A 21,995-nucleotide genomic window follows, 5' to 3' on the forward strand; every position below is an offset into this window, starting at 1 on the left:
GCCTGTCTTGTTATGTGTAAAATGAGGTGACACCAGCAGGGCTCAACTCACAGGACAGTTACAAAGTTTAGACACACACACACAAACAAGCATGTGAAAGTTTCTGGTAGGCTAAGAGCCTTGCTATTCCATGCAGTTTGCCCACCAGTTGGACTGGCTTCACCAGCCAGCCTGTTAGAAGAGCAGAAGCATCACCAGGTCCTGCTCCAGAAATAGTGAATCTGAAACTGCAACTGAACTAGCACAGTTATTCTGTCTCTGTCTCTGTCTCTCACATACACACAAACACACACTTTGAGAAAGACTGAGCTAGAGAACCCAGTGGATAGGACAAAACGAAGTGAAATGAGAATGAGGTCCTACTCTTGCCAGTCTTTGCTTTCTCCTGACACTCTTCATGCTATGTGTAGTCTCACCCTTAGAACTCAGGTCATGGTCTCAGGGTTCTGCGATCGAGCCCCACATCAGGCTCTCTACTCAGCTGGGAGCCTGCTTCCTCCTCTCTCTGCCTGCTTCTCTGCCTACTTGTGATCTCTGTCTGTCAAATAAATAAATAAACTCTTAAAAAAATAATTTCATGACTAGAGGATAAAAATTATCTCTCTGCAAATCCCTGAGTTACTTACACAGTAAGGTTACACGGTCATTTATAAATGCTTTTATTATGCTCCATTTCAGTTGAATATTCCTTACAGAAAAGTTCAAGATACCTCTTTCCTCTTTTGGAGTATTTGAAGGATTCATTGTTTATTTATTGCTTGCATAAGTAAGAAAGATCACCTAGACTTCCTGTTGCCTTATATTTTAGCCTATTTGCATTGTTGGAGAAAGAGCTTTCTTTTTTCTTTTTTCATTCTTTTGAACCTTCAGTGAGGGGAGAAAGACAAATTTCATTGTTTCAAAACTTGTTCTAATTTTTTTTTCAAAAGTTGTTTTTAAATAGACTTTCTGGCTTTGGAACTTTCTGAAATAGTCGCCCATAGAAATATTTAAATTATTTAGTCCACTGAATTTAGTCCGCAGAAGTCTAAACAACAAACAAACAAACAAAAAGTGTGGTAGGCATGAGGATTTTGTTTACTGATATGGACTAGTAGAAAATGAGACAAAGGGAGCTTCCTCCTCTTCCCTGAGCCCTGGGGCAGACTAAGTCAAACCCTGAGGTATTATGTTGCCACTCTGCCATTCCTGCCCTCCTTCCCAGAGACCACACACTATACACCCACAGCGCACCAACCCCCCAACAATACCAGGCTCCATATTACTCAGCCCTCCTCCCCTCTAAGCAAAGCTCCCAGCCCCTCAGAGCTCTTAGCTCCAGGGATGGCAGGAGGGCCATCTTGTCCCACCAGACTCACACTCTGAAAAACTGTAGGCTCAGTGAGTGTCCTGTTGCCTTTTGTAACCCTGGCCTCCAGTGGTGGCCCCCTGGCCTCCTGGCTGCTGCTCAGTCAGTATCTATTGAGTATATTCATCCACTAAAACGCTTCTTAAAGACGGTGCCTACCTATTAGCACAAGTCACCCTCCACCAGGGGAATGTTAGAAACGATGGCTTTAAGTGAACATGCAGGTAGAAAAGGGGCTGAAAGCCAAAATGGCGGTTGCTGTGCAAAGACAGCCCTATGTGGAGATCGGGCCCTGAGATGATTGCTGCTTTTTTCCAAGTCCTTGACTTTCTTCCAGTGTTGAAATCTCCTACTTTCTTCACAAGTCCCGAGGTACGAACAGTGAGGGATTCATCCACTTGTCAAACAGCACACATTTACTCAGTTTCTAACATATGTCAGGTGTTGTAGGTTTTGGAGGAACAGTGGGAACAAAACAACCCTGCCCTCTCCAAGCTTATATTTTAGTGGAGGAGACAAATCTTTACCGTCAACTTGCAGTGACTGCTATGACAGGGTAAGGAAAGCATGAATGGGATGCTATTTTACACAGGCTCTCTGATGAGGAGCCTTTTTAGCACAGAGCTCATGGAAGCAAGGGAGTGAGCCATGTGGGTACCTGGGGAAAAGCATCCCAGGCCAAGGGTCCAGTCAGTGCAGAGGCCCCGAGAAAGGAGAGCTCTGTGTTTAACTCTGAGCTCTCCTTATGGTGTTTGTTGCACAATGGTCTCACCTAGGAACCACCCAGAGATCTTAGGGACGAAAAATGGCTGGGGAAGGGGGCATGGGCAGAAAACCACCATTGAGGGATCCAATTAGACCACTTCCAGAAGGTAATTCCCCTCAAAGAACCAAAATGAACATCACTCACACTTAACCCTTGTAAAGACTTCCTACATTGGAAAATAGAGCAGTTTGCCATATGATTTTCAACGTCTCCAAAAAACGTGCTGTCTCTTTGATCTGTCTAATTAAAATAGTAAAACTTGGAATCAAAGCAGTTTCATGCGAGGAAGCTAGAAAGTTCCATTTTTAGTTTGGCCTCATATGTGCTCATCATCTTATATTCCAAAAGCTTCTGCTGGCATTAGCCTTGGAGTCGGTGTTCTGAAAGCTGACTGCAAATGTGCTCTATGAGCCGCAGGCACTTCCAATGTGACAGCAGTGCCAAGGAGAGACAGGAGTCTCACCTCGCCGGCCCAAAGGAGAGACTACCATCTCCCCCAGTCCACCTTGTCATGTTCTATGCAGAGCTGGAGACATTAGTTGGTACTAAAGTGCTTTGAAAAGTACACACACGGGCACACACACACACAAAGTACTCCATGGTAATGTCCATACTAAACTCTGGTACTGTGCATCCCCACGTGCTATGCATCCCGGTTTTTGTTAGTGTCCATCATTTACACCAAGGAGATGACTGGCTGAGCGCAGATATTGTACAGAGGGATAGTCACTGGAAACCAAGCTTATAAGAGTGAAAAACGGGAAAGAATCTGAATAATGAACATTGTAAGCCACTGAATTTCCAACATCGGGAGTTAGCTGGTTGAGCCCACACAGAGCCACCTTTATAAAGGATTCGGGAGCACGGATAATGGAGAAGTCGAAACTGCTTATGATCAGACTATTAACAGTAGTGAGATAGTGAACTTTGCCCTTTTTGTCTTTCTGCACCGTTTGAGTTTTTATGAGAAAAAGTAATCTGCATTTTGGAAAAAAAGATATGGTGAGACAGAAGAGAGGAATAATTACCAAGCACCTTCTCTCACATGCCAGAGATTAGAAACTGTGAACCTGCTGGAGCCAACAATTCGTGGACACATCCAGCTGAAAGTCCCACGTGAGAGAAGCCACAGAGAACAGCCCTGGTCCCTTCACACCTATAGAATCTTCTGCATTTTAATCACCCTTAAGTCTGTCCTTGCTCACCCTGGCCTGCTTTCGCTCCTGGTGCTGCCTCTGCCTGGCCTGGCCTGTCCTCCTAAGACCCTCCTTATGGAATAAACACAGCCGGCCCCTGAGAGTCCTTGCTGGATTTTTTTTTTTTTTTTTAAGTTTATTTATTACTTTTGGTAATCTCTACTCCCGACATGGAGCTCAAACTCATTACCCCGGGATCAAGTGTCGCATGCTCCACGGACTGAGCCAGCCAGGAGCCCCCGAGGGTCCCTTCTAAAAGCCCATCCTTCTTCCTCAGTGGGACCCCTGCGCTCCTGGAGTGGTGGATCTGCCATACGGTCTAGCTGCATATTATGGTCATGCCCGCCTCCCCAAATCCTGTCACCGAGAGGCCATGTGGTCCAGGCTCTGGAAGAGAAAAATCGAGGCAGGAGAAAGGACAGTAGCAAAAACAAGGAGGAATGTGCATGGCTACGTTTGGACGCAGCGAGGGCGTCCAGCATAAAGTGACTGGAAAAGAGGTAAACAATTGTTGGAAACTCTCCAGTATTCAATTTTCTCTCTTCCTGAAGAGAAAACTGTCGGTCAGCTGCGATCCGGACACACACGGTTCTCTCAACTCTCACCTTCCCAACGACGTCTGCTCGGAGCTCCGCGAACTCGGAGGCCTGCCCCGCACCCCCCACGCAGGTGTCCGAGCGCATGCGCTCTGCTCTTCCCCGTGGGTTCTACCGCGCGGTCCTTCACGGGCTGGGTCCGTGTAGCTGCGTACGGTGCGAACCCCGCGCGTTGCGTGTTGTTTCCCCAAAGAGCCTGGAAGAGCGCCTGGCACTTGGCAAGCGTCCATCGATATGCTGCAGGAATGAATGATAGACTCCTGTAGCCTGTCCGGCAGGCTTCGCAAGTTCTCCTACCAAATAGCTTTTTGCGAAAATTATTTCACTGTGGACTTTCACGTTGAAAAAGGTGGGGAGAAACAGGAAGCCAGCATGGCAAGTGACAACTCCACGTGTTGAGATACGTCTTTTGAGCCAGCGAAGTCTAAGGATTGAGAGCCTCCCACTCATAATTTGATGCCCGCTAGGGCAACAGTGTATACACGTGTGCTGAAACCTTTCATGCTCCAGAATTCGGGTTTCCGCCAAGAAGATAAGGATGAAAACTGGGCGGGAAGAGGCAAGAGTTAGCGTTCAGGGCTCAGCCCTAGTCCGCTCAGTCATTAAAAACATGCAGATAAAGCCACAGTACCGGTAGCCTCGCCCAGTGAGTGTTGCATTTTTGAGGGTTTCTACCTTGTTCCGACACCACTTCCCTGCTATCCCCTTTTTCTGACTCTTGCGCTGACTTTCAAACCTTTCAGGCGGTCATCAGCTTCACTACCTGAAGGGGCCAGAGGACCTGAAGGGCAGGAGACTAGTGATGGAAAGGGGAGAGGAAAGAATTTTACACTCTTTTCCTTCACTTGGACCATTTTTTTTTTTTTAATCAAGAATTTAAGTCTTACATAATAGTGAGTGCAAGATGGAATTCTAGGTCAGCTGCTGCTGGCATTTCCCCTCAACCCCCCCCCCCCCCAAAGGAAATGGCAGCTATAGAATGAATCTAACTTCTTAAACAGATAAAAATCCATAAGTTATTATGTAAAGAAAGGGAGAAACTACGGTTTGCTACAGTGACTTCTTAGAAAGATGTTACATAAAAAGCAAGCAAAGCGGAATTGCTTATGCTGGTAGATGTGAAAAGCAAGGCTTCCAACACCTGCTTGACTTCCTAAAATCATCAAGATGCTCCAGTACTCAGACATTGTGTCACTCAGCCCCCACACGGGAAGTATGCTGAATCAGACCCAACAAGAACAGCCGGAGGCATAGACAGAACGATCTGTGAACTACACATTTGCCTTCACTTGGCCTGGTACTTAAGCATAATTCCTCATTTCTGATAGTGGAAAACTATCTTATAGAGATTTTAATATTTTAGTATTTTTCAGAAAATCCCACACACGGGGCTTTTAAAATTGCATAACTCATTCTGTGATGAGGTTTTCTTAGGTCAAGAGCGGTCTTGGAAATGTCACTGACAGCCACTCAGGAGCTAAAGAAAATCCCCTAATTCCTAATGGAAAAGTTCTGAGGTATGATTTGACTAAAAATGTAACTTGGTTTGGAGCAAGACTGAAATATCGGTGAGAGAGAGAAACTAAATTTCCTTAACTGTCACCAAAGATCCACGGTAAGTAAGTTGTGTTTTTTTCTTCCAAATACATAATGGCAAACCTCTAATTTTTGGTCATGTCATATTTTAGGTGAAATGATTTCAATCAGTATTTGTAATCTTTTCTCTGCTGCGTAATTGAGAATGTTCAAAATATTTAACCCAAAATTTTCATGCAAAGTGATGCCCTCCAGAATTGAGAAACTTCTATGCCCTTGCTTAGTTTCCCACAGGCGGGAAAGGATGTGAAGCACATGGCAAATGAAGTCCAAAATATCCCTCAAACTAATTTCATTTTATTTAGTAATTTCACTCTTGCTTTTAAGTTCCAGTGAATACAGAAAGCAGGCGTCTGCCTCACTAATCTTGGCCTTGGGTTTAATAATTCAAAGTTGGTGGATGGAACTGGAGGGTATTATGCTAAGCGGAGTAAGTCAATCAGAGAAAGACAATTATCATATGATCTCCCTGATATGAGGAAGTTGAGAGGCAAAGTGGGGTGTTTGGGGGTAGGGAAGGAAAAAATGAAACAGGATGGGATTGGGAGGGAGACAAACCATAAGAGACTCTTAATCTCGAAAAACAAACTGAGGGTTGCTGGGGGGAGGGCAGTAGGGAGAGGGTGGTTGGGTTATGGACTTTGGGGAAGGTATATGCTATGGTGAGTGCTGTGAAGTGTGTAAACCTGGCGATTCACAGACCTGTACCCCTGGGGCTAATAATACATTATATGTTAATAAAAAATTAAAAACTAAAAAAATAATGATTTAACGTTGGGTCTCCTCTTAAGAAAAATTCTCTAAGGAAAACACTTAATGGTAAGCTTCCCCTAATGAACAATTTGGTAAGAAATTTGCAATACCCCCAACATAAAGGGAAGTACTTTGGAATACTAGAAACCATGACTAGAGGCCACGGACTTCCTCTGAACTTGCCTACAAGCACCCATTTTAGGAAGGATATCTTTAGAAGCCAAAGGAAGAAATCTCAGTATCTTTCTTGAAAACTTATTCCTTGATTATATATATATATATATAATATATATTATATATATATGAACACTGGAGCTCAATACTGGAACACTTCCTACAGTAGCTAGCTTGTTAAGTGGATGAGATATAAAAACATAGTCCAGTCATACAAGACAATGGTATATAGTCAATCTTAAACTTGTTACTGGAGATAAGCAGAAATAAAACAAGTTACAACCATTGCATTGCTTCTGGTCCTTTAACATTTTGCAGGTTGAAAAAATTATCTGCAAAGTAGTATAAATGATTTCCTTAGAGTTTGTGTTGTAGTGGATCCTTGCATTATTTGAGGTTTCAGTTTATCTTCACATAAAACTACTGAATATCTGTATGAGAGATTTCCAGAATGGGTTCTTGGTCAACTGTTGGTTGAAACAGGATGATACTAGCTGTCCTTTTAACTACTACTTTCTGTTAAATTAATTTCAACACCCAGTGTGGGGCTTGAACTCATGGCCCTAAGATCAAGAGTCACATTGCTCTACCGACTGAGACAGCCAGGCACCCCTTCAATGCTACCTTAATTAGGCACTTTAAGACCGTAAATCCCACTATACAGCAATGCTGAAGTAATCATCTAAACCTGCCAAACGGTTCTTTGGCACATAGTATCCTGTGAACTATGCATTGCAGGATAAACAACTGGGACCTTAGTACGTTAATCCTGCACATTTCCAAGAACCAGCAGCACACAGCCTTTTGATTTCACAAGCCGATAAATTTTTTAAAAATATCTTTAGAGAACTAATTTGACATGGCAAGCTTTTTATTTTACCAAGGGTAAGCAGTAGAGGGAATGACATAAACGTTTAAAAGGACAGTTTTTTAAACTGAGAAAAAAAAAATACCTGTGAAGTCCCTAGCCTGTCCTTGTTTTTCTTTTTTCTAATTTGCCTCTGCTTGGCACCCAGCTTCTACTGGTCATTCGGGAACTGTGGGGATAGACTTCTAGTAGCAAGCTTCCTTGACCTTGGATTCAGGTGCACAAAGCACAGCTCACACACACCCCCACCCCATCACTACTGATGCCAGATGGGAGTCTCTCTCTTCTCTTCAAATGACACAGCCCACCCCTATCCCATTGCCCCCAGACTCACTACCACTGTTATCTTTAATAGCAAAAGGTTGCAAACCACTAATTCAGACCCTTATTTACAGATCCTTTTGTTCATTTCTTCTCCTTTAACTTGACCATATTTAATAAAATTTAATTACTAAAAGCTCCTTCAGGGTACAAAGCTACTTTATTTGGACAAAGTTTGCTACATACACAGAAAAACTCAATATGCATTTCCAGCCAGCCCAATCCCAAGCACGTGGTAATTACAGCCAAAGCTTCAGAAACTTACTGAGAGACACAGATCCCGTTCACAGTAGTTTTACATGTGGAAAACAAGTATTCTAAGAATACTTGCACATTACATGAAAAGTAAAAATATTATATACTTAAAAATTTTACTCAAAAAATACTTTCAAACTATTAGGTTTGAAATACTGAGACCACTTAAGTTTAATATTTATTAGAGCAAGAATCAGAAAATTATTACACACAGTATATACCCTTTTACAGAAAACATATTTGCACATTTCTGAAAGCTACTTGTAAAAATTTTACTTGTAAAAGTTTTTTTGAGTAATATCACATTTTGTACATCATGGTAATCTGATAATGCTTTTAAGGGGTACTTATTATTATTATTATTTTTTAAAGTAAGACAAACCAGAATAGTCAATGTGGGTTCATGGTTAACCTGAAATTTGGCCTATTTTTTGACAAATCTTGTTTTCAACATCCAATGGATATGAGAACTTTCTCTGCACATTATCTGCTTTGACTAGAGTCCAGTGGAGGGCACAAGGATCTCTTTACCCCATTATTATGACCCCAGGAACCAGCAAGCTTACATAGAGGTCAGTTGTGGTTCTCCCTGTGCCTAAGGCACCATGAAGTCTACTCCTGGCCTCAAGAGAATCAGGTGGTGCAGAGAAAGAGGGGACTGCCCTACCCAGCAGAGGGCCCAGCACAGGGCAGAGATACAAAGGAGACTACCATTAACATTGCAGCTAAAAGACTGTATTTTAAATACAGTGCTGTGAATCTATATAGGCAGATCCCCAAGTCTAGATCTGTTTTATTTATACACCAGGACATGCAGGAAGGGAGGTGGAAATGAAAGGACACATGTGGACTCTTACAGTAAGGCAACTGCCAACCTCCCATCATAGCCAGAATGAAACAGGACAATGGGAAGAAAGAAGACTGAAATGGTATGGTTTCAATGCTACCTTGACCTAACCAAGGGGCTAAAACTGGGCCATATTTAGAGGAGCTGAAAAGGAAATGTAACACAATTACCTGGAAGGGATAAGTGAGACAGATCTAACGGGATGTTGGAATCCTGGATACTCCATGTTTTCCTCACATTTAAGCCAACAGTGCCAAAAAAGATGGACAGAAAACAATTATCAGGGCACAGATAGCTAAGGCTCCTTTCTCAGGGGATATGAAGGGCACATGGGAGACAGATGTTGTAAAAGCCCCAAACACTGTATGACACGAGGAAATTTATAAACACCTTCAAGTCCAAAATACATGATGTTTAACTTTGAGTCAAGTGCAGTGACCCAGCTTCCCTCCAACAGTGTGAGTAGTCAAGAGCAGACTGTTCTGACAGAAATGTTCTTAGAGGCCAGGGTGTGTTTTCTTATATTAAAGATACATTTTATGAGGTGGTTTTCTCTCTATATAGGTCCAGTTTTTACACAGTCAAATTGTTTCATGTACAAAAGCAACACAGTCTAAGATGTTTCCAGAGTGTGCTGGGTTGTCAATCTGATGATGCTCTTCCATCTCTTTACTCAGTCCCCAAATTAATTTCTTCGGATTCCTTGATTTTTCAAGGTTGATCTTCTCAGCGAAGCTGTATTTTGCAGGAGGAGTCCCAATGAACAACATAACAAGCAGGGGATCTGAGATTCCAAAATGAAGATTAGAGCCACTCAAATAGAATTTTCTGTTAAAACACATTTCTAATAAGATAAATTAAATATATCCATTCTGTGTCAAAATATGAATGGAAGACAGTTTTGTCTAATCTTATAAATGGCTTAATAAGGTTCAGAAACAATCATACATTCAGGAACTTGAAAGAAGTTAAGAATGAATTATCTGGGAATCTCAACGCTTTTCCTGAAAACGTGTTATAAATTTCAGAGTCACAAAAGTAACAGAATCCCAAGTTCCCAGTTATTATGTTAATTTGAAGTGCACATTTTACACCATTAACGTGACATCCTAATACATGAGGAGAAAGTCACACTTGGGTAGAAAAACTTTAAAATAATTAGAGATCTTAAAAGAAATATGCTCATTTTAAAGACAAAACATTAATATTCAACTTCCTATAGAATAAATGCCCCATACCAGCAGGAAGCAGGTACCAGCTCGGAGGCTGTGCCACACCTTTGTGCCTCAGGCTCTATATTTACCACTGTACTTGTGGGGCAGCTCTTTGCGGACCATGTTCACTCCATTATATTACAAAGCTCTGGACTTGTGACTTCAGTTCAATGTGTAAGGCAGTGAGTGTCCTTCAAGATTTGAAGCTCCCTTCAAAGGCAACAGAGAACCCCTGACTGAAAGTGACAATAAACTGAGAGCAAGGTCAGAAGAAAAAGGAAGATGATCTTTTAGATCAGGGCTTCCTGACCTCTTCCTGACCTGACAATCAAGGGCAGTCTCTCTACCCTCAGAAATTGCAGTCTTGTTGGAGAAAGCATCCATAGTTACCTTTGGATTTTCAAAAGGGGGTTGAAAAGTACCAAAATACAAAGAACCACTAGGTTCTAGGGTCACCTTCTCTGTGGTTCCCTACGTACTTTCTGTACCCAAACTTAGGAAGATCTATGTTCCTCCCCAGGGGTAAACAGAATTAGATTTCCAAACTTTCACAATGATGTGCCAGACTGTGGAGCACAGTGACCCAAGAAGGTATACATTTCTCCACTAAAATTCTGTTACAGTACAACTAAGGACAACAGGTTTTACCTAGAAGTTTCTAGAAAGCAACCATCAAATACTGATTATATTCATGCCATTAATTCTCTATTATGCTCCGTATTCTACATTACTTTCTAAAGTTATACAATAGGACAAAAGATCCATTTTTTATTATATTTTCTCTAAGACTGAAGATACTTATCTTGAATTATGTTCATCTTTGAGCTGCATACCCATTTATAACCCACTAAAATAAAAATCAAACTCATTGTTAGGAAGTACATTAATATTTCCCCAGATCACCTGTCACTAGCCTTAAAATACTACCACTTGCTAGTATGAACTGCTCAACTGAATATCAGAATGCCTGCTGTCCCAGGATTTCATATACTGCCTCCTCTTCTCCAGGAACTTCACTTCCTTCCCTTAATGCACTTAGGTCAGCTGTGTGAGAGTTTATTCCCCACTCCCACCACCGTTTTTTTTTCTTGGGCTCTTACATTTTTCCCTTTCTTGGGTCTCTTTCCTTTGTACTCCAAGTGTTCAGAATCTAAAAAGGTTTTTAAAATATTCATTCCAGTAGAGACCAAGTTTTTCCCTGCCTGTCTAATTCCTTCTGGGTATATCAAATGCAGAGGCCTAGTCAATACTGTGGCTAGAATTGGCTAAGAGGAAACACCTCTATTGACAAAAGTATCACAGAAGGAGAGTATTTTAAAAGCTAGCTGTAATGGGAAAGTAGCAAATAGGCAATACACATTTAAATTAAAATGTAACTCGATTTTTAAAAATCTAATGTTTTCATTGTGCCATCTATTATATATATATCAGTCAAATCTTAAAGCAAAGCAAAGGGGTGGAGGGTGCTACAGTGTATCTTATTTAGCTTCTAGAAGCCTTCTAATAGAAACAGTATGAAAACTCTGATCATACAAAAACTTCCACATTTTTGGATAATCTACCAATGATAAAACTTGCTACCACTCAGTCTCTATAGCTTCGTGAATTCTCTTCAGCCTTTCCCTATGATCCTTTTTCAAGCTGTTCTAAACACATTCTTAAAAAGCAAGCCTTCCCCGGTTTTGGTCAAAGGGATAGGGAGGCTGTTGTATTTGACTATGAAAATAACTGCTCCATGATGTTCTTCAAATCTCTTCATCTGAGCAGTCAACAACAGACTCACCTAAGGACTATCTGACTCTCCTATCAAATAACAAGTTCTCCAGCTATCCTCTGGGCAAGCATACGCTAGTTCACATTCTGGGTCTACATGAAAGTGAGCCTATGGTTTTAAAATAGTGTGTTCAGGTACTTGGAATAGAGCTAACTTTCAAATTTTTAAGGGGAAATATTCCTTCTTGGAGATGCAAGTTTTGTTTTTTCTCCTTTCCATTTATACTGTCTATCTCTTAGCCATCTTACTTTCCACTAATTTAGGCACCCAACAACAGCAAGAGAGGGAGGAGGGGAAACAGAAAAGCCTTTCTCCTCTCCATTAGCACTTCTGTCCTACATAATAATATCCAATTTGGAAATCAGCAGCATCTGGTCACAAGTGTATTTGGGTATAACAAACTATTCCGAGGTCATTTCCAGGCTGAAATTCTGTAATTACTACCTCTAGGATTGTCACTTGATCGCTTCCTGATCAATAATTACCTCTGATCTAAGTAAGCTACATGGCAAGGTAGATAGAAAGGAAAAGGAGCTGACCAAATCAGCATGGGCGGATTACATAAACTGGGAAAACATGGGGTCCATAAAAACCCCCAAATATTCAAAATGTAACTGTCTCCAGGGAATGACACTAATACTGAAAGATGAGAATCTGAGGCATGAATGTCAACTTAGAAACACAAAATTAGAATACCTATTCTTTTTTATATTCTTTTTTATTAAATCTACTGATTCACCTAGTAAGTCATTATATACATAAAACAATAATTTCCAGAGTTCCTAAATATTTCCAACATATTCAACTTAGGGATCCAAGATTCTGAACATGCCATCACCAAAAAAAATTGCAAACCTAAAAAACAAAAAGGAAAAAAAATTAAACAATGTCAAAAGGAAAAAACTTTTTAAGAAAAGGTCAATATTTACTTTTATAACTTTCAAAACAACATTTTTAAGCTAATGTTTCTTTCTCATCTTACAGTTATAAGCTCTTAAGTCTAACATTAAAGTTTTGCTTAGAAACAAGGAAGTTTACTTATTAAAAAATATTAAACTATACTCATACATATCACCTATTTAATATTTACTGGCTCTAAATATCTTCACATTTACAATTTCAGGCTTTGAAGTGGCATTAGTTCTAGATTTTCTTTCTAAAAGCTATCATTATGGTGACAGACATTCAGATGCATAAATAAAATTAATGACTTCACTCTTATATAACACATGCCTTCAGAAACCACATTTTTAGCCAATTAATAGTGGTTAAAGTCTTTGTACTTCTATCCCATTAACTTTCAGCACATGAAATAGAAAAGATAACCTTCAAAGTTCTTCTAACCTCAAAAAGGGTCAATTTAGATAGGCTTTATTTGGAAAAAAAAAATTATTTGGTAAACATAAGAAAGGAAAATTTCAAAAAATAAAAATCAGTACCTGTTTCTCATTAAATCATTAATACACAAAAGTGAACTATATGAACAATTCTTCTACCATAGGCTTAAAAATGATGCTTTATAGATTAGCCTATTTAATTTTTCCATAGAAAAGCAAGAGTTCAAAGTTCACATATCAGAAGAATAAAACAACACATGAGCAGATATGGGAAACAAAGAAATGATCTGTTGTGTACTATTTCACCTAGAACATAGCCAGACTGACTTATTTAAGTATAAACTGAGATCACAGATATAAAATCATTACACTCCAGTCAATCTAGTGCCTGGATTTACATGGCATATGAATAAGTCTATCATCACAGAAAGCCATGTATACAAACAAAATACATTTTAAAAATGTAAGTCACTCTTGACATTGGAGAAAATACTATTTGTAGAGAAATAAGGGAATGCAGAACTAGAGCAACAACTGAGTGCCCCTGGAGGAAAACAGGAAAATAAGTGTGACTTTTAAAAAATATTCTGTAGACTCTGCCCTCCGTCTCATCCTCTGGTTGGGATGACAATTTCATTTTCTTGGCATGCCATCAATTAAACAAATGTGTAATTTAGGCTAAATATAAGTAAACTGTGATACTATTTTTGCTATGAACACTGTTACATGTAGTATAAGAAAGATCAAATAACCACTTACTCTGAAAAGATGGCTCAGTATAAAACCTGAACTTGAGCAAAGAACCTATTGGACTTCTATTCCCAGGGGGAATTAAGCCTAGTAACTGCCTTTCTAAGCCCTGTTATATCATTATTTTAACAGGACATGGTCCACTGGAATAAACTTAATAAACGGAAGCACGCTCCCAAAGAAAGTTTTACTGTAATAAAGACAAACAGTGCTCTTCTCCTCAATTGTAAAACAGATTTTGAACTAAGTTACCTGCGATAATTAAAGCAGAGTTAACGACACTACTAACATTCTTCATAGAACTTTACATCTTAAAAAGAAAAACAAAAAAGCATCCATAAGACATAAAAATTTTTTATGACAGCAAAAGCACAGAACCCTTACTTTCTAGTCTGAAAAGCTTGGTATTCAGTCCCTTTTAAGAGCAAACCCTATTCGTTTTCAAAGGAAGTCAATTATTTCAATCTGCAAATTCCTAATGGCTTAGGTGTTTCCACATAAATATTCTGTCACTAGTTAAACATCTCACTAAGAAGTTTAAACAACTCTAAAAGGCTTAATTAGTATGTCGATTTACACAACTCTTTACATTTGAACCAGTTTAGTTAGACTATATCAGCATGTTTTTAAATACTTTTTGTTCACAACTTCAGATTTTTTTTTCTTAAAGAGGAAGGAATGGGATAAGAGAACAGACATGGAAAAACATGAAGGCCTCTCTTTCTCTTAGGTTTTGCCATTACCATTCTGTTTGAAGTGGTTTCAGGACGAGGCGATCGCACACCTTCTAGTCAGAAATCAGATGGCCTCAAAACAACCTCATCTCAGTCTTAGGCCTCATGTCTTTCGCTTAGAGCTAAAAATAAAAATACATGTGAATGAACAAATGATCATGGAATGAAATCTCTAACATGACACTAAAATATATAAAATATCAGAAGCCATTTTTATCACAGAAAAATGAAAGGTACACATTTCCATCCAGAGCATCACAATCCTAATTAGAATGATTCTTAGCCCACCAGCTGCCGGGAGTAATAGTGACAATGATAATTTAATACCAAGGTGGTTCTACAGAGCCACACTAGGATTTTATCCATCTCCTGAGGTTCTGAAATGTTCTTTTTTTTATGATGTTAAATATAAAGATATCATTAATGAAGCTAATGACACTAGACAGCAACTTAGCTCTCTTTATGCAAATAAACGAAGACAAGCAAAGGAAGTGTCGCCCTGAACCAGAACAATGGGCTAGCCCTAGAAATATATGTTTCTGGAAACTCTGAATTCTAACAGCCATGCTGGTAGTACATGAAAAGTAACTTGTTTCTACAATCAAAATGAGACATTCACTCATTCCACAAGTACTGAATGTTTCTAAGCGCTGGAAGCCAAATGCTGAAGAGAAGAACAGGGTTCTGGACCTCAACAAGTGGTAGACTCGTTTTCTATTTGTCTCAAGTCTGGGCTATCATGTTAAGAAGACAGAAAACAAGGATTGCTATGTTTCCATGAGAGGGAGGAGGGCAGTATATATTATATGACAAGAGAATAAGACTGCAGGATTTAAACAAAATCCACTGAGAAGCCTAAATCTTACGCTGCAAATGATGTCCAGCCATTATTTGGTCTCTGTAGTGTGAAGCTTATATTTCCAAAATCCTCATTAATCCTGAAAATTAATTCTCCTCCATTTGGAGAGCACTGGTGGTTTCAATCCCAAATATAAATGTCTCACACTATTTCGCAAGGTTAAATCAGCCAAGCACCTTCAAAAATCACTTAATGTAAGAGTCCTTCATTCAACAGAAGCTGTAATTTAAAATTCAGAAATTCTGCTTGCTGCCCAAGTTACACTCAAGAATCGGCCCTAACTATAGTGTAATAAAGACAAATAGCCTATGAGCTTTTTTTTTACACCATTCATATACTTCCATTATATAATATTACTAAATTATCACTAGAGTCTATACCAACAACATTACTGTTTAACGCTTTGCCTTTCTCTGCTGGTTCTATGTATACCAATGAAAGGCTTTAATTTTGTGGGAACATAGTACATTACCAAAAAACATCAAAATGAATCAATTTAAGCTCGATTTCACCTTAAATTGACAGTAGTAAACACATTTCCTGAGATCGCTTATCTTCTGTAATTTTTCATGTGAAGTCCAATTACGTTTAATATCTAGACAAATGTAACAGAATTAAATGGTCTGACTCTGAAGTTTATAGGTTTTAGAGCCATTCTTTAAAGTAATAACTTGTAATTTACACTTAAATATTTAGAATAAAGAAAAGAATTGTTTTGAGTTTTACCTAGGTTTAAGGTTATGGTTTGCATCAAGTGAAAATACTTTAAAATCAATAAGCTTTTGGAATTTCATTTCCCACTGAGGCTCATAAAAATGATTCTAATAGTTTTATATTCTAGTATATTCAAATTTTAATCAAGGAAAACTGGACGCTGTTCTTACTTATAAGCAGTCACTCCTCCTTCCTTTACTGTACATGTCATAGGTCCCTGCTTCTTTCAGTTTCAATAAATTTCAGAGAAAACACAACTAATTGATAGATATACTTTTTCTACACAGTGCCTCGAACATTGACTTATCTGTAAATCCCAAATGTGTCCCACAGCAACACAAAGAACCTATCCTTTGGTCTACAACTCCTCTCAACTCATGTTTGCTCCCATTCTTTGGCAAAAATGGAAAGTAACAAGAGATTTCATCTGCCTCTCCAAAATTTGGATCTTTCCTTTAGTAACTTTTATCTCCTTTCCTTTTGCTTCAATCATAGTCTGTTTTGTTTTACAAGTTTCAGTCCTATCACTTCCCTGAACCAATGGACCCGGGTGGGAGAAATGCAACAACAAACACCGTGCCACTCTCCTTTTCACAACCTTCACTACTCCCACTCTGATCAAGGACTTTAATGATAAAGTAATGACATTTAATACTCAGAAGACATGTGCTATGGCTTACTAAGAAAAGTACCCTTATACTCAGTCTTAATTTATACTAACCATAAAACTCCACTTGTCACATCAGGAATGTCATAGTGGTCTCTCCTTTAATAAGATCAATGAATTCCAGTAAGTTAGTTACAACTGTCAACAAATCACAGAACCGAATTTCTATAAAAATGTCTATTATTTTAAGAATATCCAATGTGAAATACATTCTGATTCAAATAATTTCCTTAGTTTAGACTGTTTTTGTTTTTTAACAAAAAGGGTTACATGATATACCAGGAGTGAACCTGCAACCTGATTATTATGGTCTCTTCTTAGAAGTTTACTTTTTGATTCTAGTACTTTACACATTCTAAGATCTCCCTTCTGACACATACACATCTCATCTTCTAATCTAAGCAAAAACCGTATGCATGCTTTTTTTCCTCTGATCATAGCTGTTTCTTCCTTGTAGTGTTTAGCTGTAGGAGCAGCATTAATTTACATGGAAATTCTATAATAAATATTACATGCACAATTTTTCCAATATAATTCCATACTGTTTTACCTAAATGGTACTGTAAACACAAAATATTTATCAGTCAGAAAACCTCAAATCTCAAATTTGAGGAATCTATGGGAAGAAGAGAATGCTCAAAAAGTGGTGTTTAGACTACAGCTAGCCATTTGGAAAACTTAAGGCTGGCTCTCTACGTTCATTCGTTAAGCCAAAACAAATTCCAGATATACCACATTTAAAGTTTAAATATGAAACTATAAAATTACTTAAAGAAAATATGAATAAAATTTTTAAATTAATTTTTAAGTATAGGAAGGCCTTCAATCATGACATAAAACCTAGTAGCCAAAAAACAAACAACCCAAACAAAACAAAACTACAATTGTTTTTTAGAAAAGCAAAAACCAAATCAAACAAAAAAACAAGTATAAGCAAAAAATAAACATAAGCTGGGGAAAATATCTGCAGTAAAAATTTAATATGCACAGAATTTTTATAAACTGCTAAGAAAAAGATAGCCACTGGAAAACGGGTGATGATTACAGACAATTCACTGGGAAGTAAAAATAACTTGAAAATATATAAAAGTATCTTTAAACTCGTTCAAAATGTACGAAATGCAAATCAAAATGAGATGCTAACAATGGGTAATGATTAAATTCAAGTGGGAAATAGGGCACTCAAATATACCACTGGGAGAGGTATAAACTGGTATTAAAGTTTTGAAGAATGACAGTATCTACTAAATTTAAAAACCCACATGCTTTGACCCAGAAATTTGACTTCTAGGGCTAGATCCTTCAGATTGCTTTTCACAGGTGAATAAAAGTATCTGTATAGATAGATTATTCATTTACAAAAAAATGAAAGAAAAAAATCTGGAAAACAATTGCAATGTCTGTCCAGTGTCCTCAAGTCCAAAAGGAAGCTGGCTCAAGAAGATATTATATCTCATGCAACTATAGAAAGGTGTCCTAGATATACTATTAAATGCATAAATGACATGTTTGAATAGACATATGTCATTCTTTCCAAAACAGTATTTTTTTTCAAAAATAGGCTTTTTTTTTTTTTTTTTAAAGGAATGCCAAGACAGGTGAGAAAGAAAGGAAGAAATGAGGGGCGTGGAAGGAAGAAATGAGGGGTGCCTGGGAAGCTCAGTTGGTTAAACAGCCAACCGGCCCACTCTTTATTTCAGCTCAGGTCATGATCTCAGGGTCCTGGGATGGAGCCCGGTGTCGGGCTCCACATTCCCCAGAGAGTCTGCTTAAGGATTCTCTCTCTCTTTCCCTCTCTGCCCCCCCCAACCAGCATACACATACACACTCTCTTTCTCTCTCTCCCTCCCTCAAATAAATCTTTAAAAAAAGAAAGAAAGAAGAAAGGAAGAAATGAAATCTGTGAAAAGCTACCCAAGCAACTGTTAAAACATGAGAACCGGGGAGGAAGGACTTTTTACTTCCCACTTTATAACTTCTATAGTATGTAATTTTTGTAACACAAGTAATTATTCTACAACTAAAATGTTTTTCAAGGATGCTTTGCTATTTCAGCATTTTAAACTTTATGCATTGATTTCTCAAAATGGAAAGAGATTTACATTCTAGAGTCAGATCTCACCAGCCACCTGGTGAGTGTGAGGACTCGTTTGGGGCCAAGACCACAGAGACATTCACTCAGCTTTCACCCCTGAAATTAACTGTCAATACACTTGGGGGACTGTGCTTCTCAAACTTGGCCACCACTTGCTTCTTCTAACCATTCTTTAATCTACACACCACACTGTGGCCTACACAGGACACTTTCACTCCTAATCCTATACATGAGGGGCAGGTTACAAGTTCTGAATTTACCTTCATGGACTTAATGGGCTATCCAATAGCCCCCCACTGTGTGCTGCAAGTTAGACACCGATTATTTACCCTACCTTCGGTCCTACAGAGAGTGCCAATCTAGTAACACTGTGCTGTTACTTACTTCTGCAGTGATCTCAGATTCCAAATCCAAATCCTTCACAATGACAAGCTTGTTGTTTTATGTGACATCTACTTTACAGACAGAATACATGAAACTGGTCAAGATTCCAGTAAAATGTCACTAAAGAAAAGAGTTTCTCAGGTGGAGAGCAAAGCAAAATGTGCTAAAAATACAGTATTTGCCCATTTAAAAAATGGTCTTAACCCTGCAATTACTCTCCCATTTACCCCAAATCAGCACTAACCAGAGATAGTTAGTTTTTCAGCAGGGTAAGTCATAATTACCCAGGCATGACCAGCTTTTGGCACTTGCAGGAATCCTCTACCTCCAAAAGGAACATGCAGATCTAACTCTGACAATGTTTGATTGTGAATCATGAAGTTACTGGGAGATTTTAAACATTTTTTTTCCCGCGCAGGGGGAGAGAGAGAGAGAGAGAGAGAGAATAAATTAAGCAGGCTCCATGGCCAGCATGAAGCCTGATGCAGGGCTTGATTTCATGATCCTTGAGAGCATGACCTGAGCCAAAATCAAGAGTCGGACACTTAAACTACTGAGCCACCCAGGTGCCCCAAACAGTTTCCATCAGCATTTTTCTTTAGCTATGAAGTCACTATAATCGAAAGTGTTGTGGCATTTATGAGTAGATTAATTCATATTATCGAATTTTACTTGAGCTCTCACTAATAGATTCTTATTTTTAAACAGTTTATCTCTCCTATCTAAGGGTAAACAGGGATCTTCTTTTTAATGTTGACCTTTTTTTTTTGGTAATCACATAATCCACTCTTGTGGAGCCTTAATCCATTTATATCTTCAGTTTCACCTGAAATAGCTTCTTTTAATTTTTTTTTAATTAACATATAATGTATTATTAGCCCCAGGGGTACAGGTCTGTGAAATGCCAGGTTTATACACTTCACAGCATTCACCATAGCACATACCCTCCCCAATGTCCATAGCCCCACGCCACAACCCCCCCATCACCCACCCCCACAACCCTTAGTTTGTTTTGTACCTGAAATAGCTTCTTTCCTTTTGCCTATAGACATTCAGATTTCCAGATCCTAGACCAATCCACAATCCATTTCCTTGAATACATGACTCATTTCAGCTAATATCCCCCTTCTTTTTCTTTAGTGCTACATTGCCAAATTTGAAGAGTGATCTAGAGTTGGTTCATTCATTTAAAAATATTTTCTGAAAAGTGACTAAGTGCCAGGGTCTAGGGATACAATCTGTATGGCGCCTCCCCCTTAGGGAGCTTATAGTTTGATTACACAGATAATCAGGTATCTAGAGGTTCAAGATGTTGTCATGAAGGAATAACACGAGGCTATGACAGAGCATCAACAGGGGACTTAATTTGAATTGGAATGCCACTCTGCACAATATCAACAGGTGCTCTTCTCTTCCTGGGCTGGGTGTTCTGGGATATGCAACTTGTGTGTGGTCTTATAAGGCAGCCCTGGTGGGGTCTCCTGGAGGAGGTGGCCTGTAAGCTGATATCTAAAGGTTGCACAGGAATTGGCCAAGCAAAGAATAAGAGAAGTAGCATTACAAATAGAGGGAACTGGTTATGTTGAAGTCCTTGGACAGGAAAGCATATGGTGAATACAGTGATCTGGAGAAGGGAATGTGGGCAGAGAACATGGAAGACAAGCAAGAAGTATGAGCCAGATCAACCAGTCTCAAACAGCACACTGAGGATTTAGGGCTTTAACCAAAGTGCAGTGGGGACCACATTTAGCACTCTTTGCAGCATGATTTCTATTCCTACTATTCTCTAAACAGCCAGCCATACACTTTTAACATACAGAATCTTCTCCATTCTCAGCAAGTAACCATAGTTATACCCCAGACATACTGCGGGTTTGGTTTCAAACTAGTGCAATAAAGCAAGTCAAATGATTTTTTTGTTTGTTTGTTTCCAGGTGTATAAAAGTTATGTTTACTCTATTCTATAGTCTATTAAGTGTATGTTAGCATTATGTCTAAAAAGGCAATGTACAATGTACCTTATTTAAAAACACTTTATTGCTAAAAAAAATTCTAACCATCATTTGAGCTTTCAGGAAGTCATATCTGCTGACCACCAATCATCATAATAAATATAACAGTGAAAAAGTTTAAAATAAGAATTACCAAAAATGTGACACAGAAACACAAAGTGAGCAAATGCTGTTGGAAAAAAGGCACCCAAAGGCTTGCTTGATGCCGGGCTGCCACAAAACTACCATTAGTAAGAAAGGAAGAAAGAAAGAATGAAAGGAAGAAAAGAAAGAAAAAGAAAAAGGAAGGAAGGAAGGAAGGAAAAAAAAAAAGAAAAAAAAGAGCAATATCTGAGAGGTACAATAAAGTAAAAGCATGGTAAAACAAGGAAGGCCTGTATTCAGCTTCTGAAATGGCTTCTAGCCTAAGCTTGAAAACACAAGTTGTCACTGATTCTTCTAACTTCTACTTCTCTCAGTATTCAGCCTAACGTTTTATACACAGTAGGTGTTCAAAACCTGCACACAGACAAATCAGTCTTGAAGAAAACAGATTGATGAAAAGTTAATCACAACAGTGTAAGAATGTAATCGTATTTAATATTCTCTATTAGAAGTATAATTTGAAATGGCTTCAATTTAACTTACAGACTTGCCTTATTTTCTCCTGTAGTGATGAAATACTTATGAACTCCAGAATTTTCTTTAAACAAATGCCCAACTGCAATTTGATCAGTCCACAGATACAATGCTTAG

At 38.7% G+C, this 21,995-nt stretch overlaps 1 protein-coding gene and 1 long non-coding RNA gene across 2 annotated transcripts in view; both read right to left on the bottom strand.

Annotated features, from left to right (window-relative positions):
- XKR6 (XK related 6) overlaps positions 1–21,995 on the bottom strand; it is a 299,975-nt gene that overhangs the window by 195,693 nt on the left and 82,287 nt on the right. The window lies entirely within an intron of this gene.
- LOC131833671 (uncharacterized) lies at positions 7,760–20,207 on the bottom strand. Its single transcript, XR_009354567.1, has 4 exons — positions 16,824–20,207; positions 14,539–14,651; positions 14,048–14,105; positions 7,760–12,563 (listed from the first exon to the last, which is right to left on the bottom strand). It is a non-coding gene; the product is annotated as an uncharacterized LOC131833671 (long non-coding RNA).

The sequence above is a fragment of the Mustela lutreola genome, chromosome 1 (genome assembly GCF_030435805.1).
Source record: "Mustela lutreola isolate mMusLut2 chromosome 1, mMusLut2.pri, whole genome shotgun sequence".
Classification (NCBI taxonomy): domain Eukaryota; kingdom Metazoa; phylum Chordata; class Mammalia; order Carnivora; family Mustelidae; genus Mustela; species Mustela lutreola.